At 50.2% G+C, this 3,468-nt stretch overlaps 1 non-coding gene and 1 pseudogene across 1 annotated transcript; both read right to left on the minus strand.

Moving 5' to 3' along the window:
- Nucleotides 1–1,738, minus strand: part of LOC124319950 — a pseudogene marked incomplete at its 3' end in the record, with an annotated part of 4,238 nt that extends 2,500 nt beyond the window's left edge.
- Nucleotides 1,739–2,379: 641 nt separating this feature from the next.
- Nucleotides 2,380–2,532, minus strand: LOC124319949. The gene has a single exon (XR_006913643.1). It is a non-coding gene; the product is annotated as a 5.8S ribosomal RNA (ribosomal RNA).
- Between the last annotated feature and the right edge of the window lie 936 nt (nt 2,533–3,468).

Raw genomic sequence — 3,468 nt, forward strand, 5'->3', positions numbered from 1 at the left:
CACAACCCTTCTACGCTCACCGTCGCGACCCCCCTACTCGTCGGGGCCTCAGCGCCGTCGCTCTCTTCGAGCTGACACGGACGTTATTCGCTCTGCCGACCGACGGCCCGGTATAGGCACGACGCTATAGCGCCTCCCATTTTAAGGGCTAGTTGCTTCGGCAGGTGAGTTGTTACACACTCCTGAGCGGATTCCGACCTCCATGGCCACCGTCCTGCTGTCTTTAGCAACCAACTCCTTTTCGTGGGATCCGAAATGTGCGTCGTTTAGGCGCCTTAACCGGGCGTTTGGTTCATCCCACAGCGCCAGTTCTGCTTACCAAAAATGGCCCACTGGGCGCTCAGATTCAAATCAATTGCCGCGGCCTCAATCAAGGAAAAAGGCCGGGCTTCTCACCCATTGAAAGTTTGAGAATAGGTTGAGGTCGTTTCGACCCCAAGGCCTCTAATCATTCGCTTTACCGGATGAAACTCCGTTTGTTCTCTTTGCGAGCACCAGCTATCCTGAGGGAAACTTCGGGGGGAACCAGCTACTAGATGGTTCGATTAGTCTTTCGCCCCTATACCCAACTCCGACGATCGATTTGCACGTCAGAATCGCTGCGGACCTCCACCAGGGTTTCCCCTGGCTTCGTCCTGGCCAGGCATAGGTCACCATCTTTCGGGTCCCAACGTGTGCGCTCTGGGTTCGTCCGGCCGACTCGACCAAACCCTTTTAAGGGGGAAAGATCTCGCGAGCATTCGGACGCCCTGGGGTTGCGCCCGCTCTGTTCGAGACGGGATCACCCCTCGCGGATGCACCCTCATCGGGGCCGCTTCACTTTCATTGCGCCTCGCGAGTTTAGTTTGATAATTTCTCGACGACTTGCGCACATGTTAGACTCCTTGGTCCGTGTTTCAAGACGGGTCGGGTGGGACCCGACTTCTACTCTCCGCTCTGGGCCTCCACAGGTTGAGCACCGCAACTTTTTCTCTTTTACAAAAAAAAGCTACGACACCTCCCGGGAGGAGACAGGTCACGACCGGGCAGTACTGTTGGGAAACGCCGCGCTCGTCATCGCGGCACCCGCGAAGGTAACCACGAAACTCGCTAACGGACGCCCCGTGTAACAGACACCCAGTCGGTCGCGGAGTCCTACTAGGCCCCCCACTTGCGGACCTTGGCGTGGCTATTGCGATCGCAGAACGACTTATGCAAGAGAGCCGCCAATTCAGGCAGTCTCCATGCAGCGTTAAGGGCATACAACCAAGTGCCGGGAGCGGGGACTTGTTCGACCTTCGAGGGCCCACCCGTTTAACCCCCTGAACGGTTTCACGCACTCTTGAACTCTCTCTTCAAAGTTCTTTTCAACTTTCCCTCGCGGTACTTGTTCGCTATCGGTCTCGTGGCGATATTTAGCCTTAGAAGGAGTTTACCTCCCGCTTAGGGCTGCACGCTCAAGCAACCCGACTCTTGGGAAGGGATCCGATGCACGGTCTCGGCTCGTCTTATCTACGGGCCTGACACCCTCTGTGGGTTGCTCGCCCCGTTCATGGAGACTTGGACGATAGATACCGGACAGACGCGCACGATCCTCCCGAACACCACATTCCTCGGCACCCGCTCAACCGGGCGCGAGGTTCGGTGCTGGGCTCATCCCTGTTCGCTCGCCGCTACTAAGGGAATCCTTGTTAGTTTCTTTTCCTCCGCTTACTGATATGCTTAAGTTCAGCGGGTAGTCTCATCTAAACTGAGGTCAGAATGAATTGTTTGTTTTCAAAAGGAGACAACACTTTATCTAGCTCGGCAGACTTTGGCGTTTTAAAGCCGGGAAAGATTGAATAATTGCCGGTTCAAATTTTTTTTTTTCGAAATAAAGCGAGTCTCTCGTTATTCGCAAAAATTAATTTACGAAAAGTGACAGGGCGTCCTGCGGCTTTTTGTATTGAAACAACGCGTCGTGCGCGAACCAAGCTTGCATAACGAGCGGTTAGAGTGAGTGATAATTCGCGGTGGTCGACACTTCGACACGCCCGGCGCACACACACAACTAAACTCGCGTTGAAGCGGTATATCGCGCACACGCAGCCGACACCTTGTTCGAGAAGATGTGTTTATTTCTAAAATTTTTTTTTGAGTTGGCTCAAAAATTTCCCATCTGTTTTGCCATCGAAAAAGGTTTCTTTTGAATAGAGAGGAAAAAAACAAAACAGGGCGAACCTTCTTTTATTTTTCCCCCTTTTTTGTATTTGAGGCATCGCGGACACTTAAGTCGCGCGGCACCCAGACGTTAGAGATTCGGGAGCTTTTATGCGGTCAGGCCGGGTGAAAAATAAATCTCGCCGCGACCCAACATGCAAAACCAAGACTGAAAAAATCTCTGTTCGTTCATCATTCGACCGACCCTCAGTCAGATGTGGCCCGAGCGAGAAGCTGGGCCGCCATTTACGTTCAAGATTTCGATGCTCCATGTGTTCTGCAGTTCGCATGGATTAGCGCACTTTGCTGCGCTCTTCATCGATCCACGAGCCTAGTGATCCACCGTTCAGGGTCGTATATAAAACGACATATTCGTTTTCTTCTCTCTTTTTCTCCAACCCGCCCAAGCAAATGAATGCGAGGGCGGAGAAAGAAAGCCAGAAAGAAAATGTTCCGATAAACACTCGTACTAGAATTTGGGTTTAGTGTGTTATTGTGATTTTGAATTCTTCCTACTTCATCGAGAGGGCGAAGGGCAAGCTTAAAAAACATTCGGTTTTCAACGGCATAGTGTCGGGCTTTGGAGTGTTAGTCTATACGACGCACACGCACGCAACCACGAGTATCTACGCCCGAAAAGAACGTCCAGAGTAAAGTCTCACACTTTCGTCCCCCACCGAGAATCAAAAAATCCCGAAGACGAAGAGAGAAACAAAAAAAAAACAATTTCGATTGGGCGTATCCGCTTTAAACCACCGCGCATCAGAGCGCCTGATACCCGTTCAAAATCTTGATGTTTTTTTTTTTTTTTTCCGACTCTCCATCCACCGAGTTTTTATTTTTCAAAGTGTTTGATTTAGGGACTAAGACTTTATAAAATCTCCTTTATTGTTCCTTCGGTACTCGCGGCCCAGGCGGGCTATCGTATTCTTCACTCTACTAACGTCAACACTGTGAGCGCCGCTAAAGGTCGAATGAATCTATAGAGACATTCACCATCGAAGCAGGAAGAATTTGCTCACGGCCATAGACCAAATCGAAAGACTTTGTGTTTTTTTTTGAGCCGAGAGGAAAGAAAAATCAATTTGAAAAGGCGAATCCGCTTTAAACCACCGCGCATCAGAGCGCCTGATACCCGTTCAAAATAAATGATTTTCTTCCGTCAACCCACACATAGTTCATACGATGTCTTACGCCGAAAGACTTTTGATGGGGTTTTTTTTGTTTTGCAACTTTTAGTTGTTTCGTGCTCAACCAAAGCCATATGCGCAAAACATTTGTCTTGTTCGT

Source organism: Daphnia pulicaria, unplaced genomic scaffold (assembly GCF_021234035.1).
Source record: "Daphnia pulicaria isolate SC F1-1A unplaced genomic scaffold, SC_F0-13Bv2 h1tg000226l, whole genome shotgun sequence".
NCBI lineage: Eukaryota > Metazoa > Arthropoda > Branchiopoda > Diplostraca > Daphniidae > Daphnia > Daphnia pulicaria.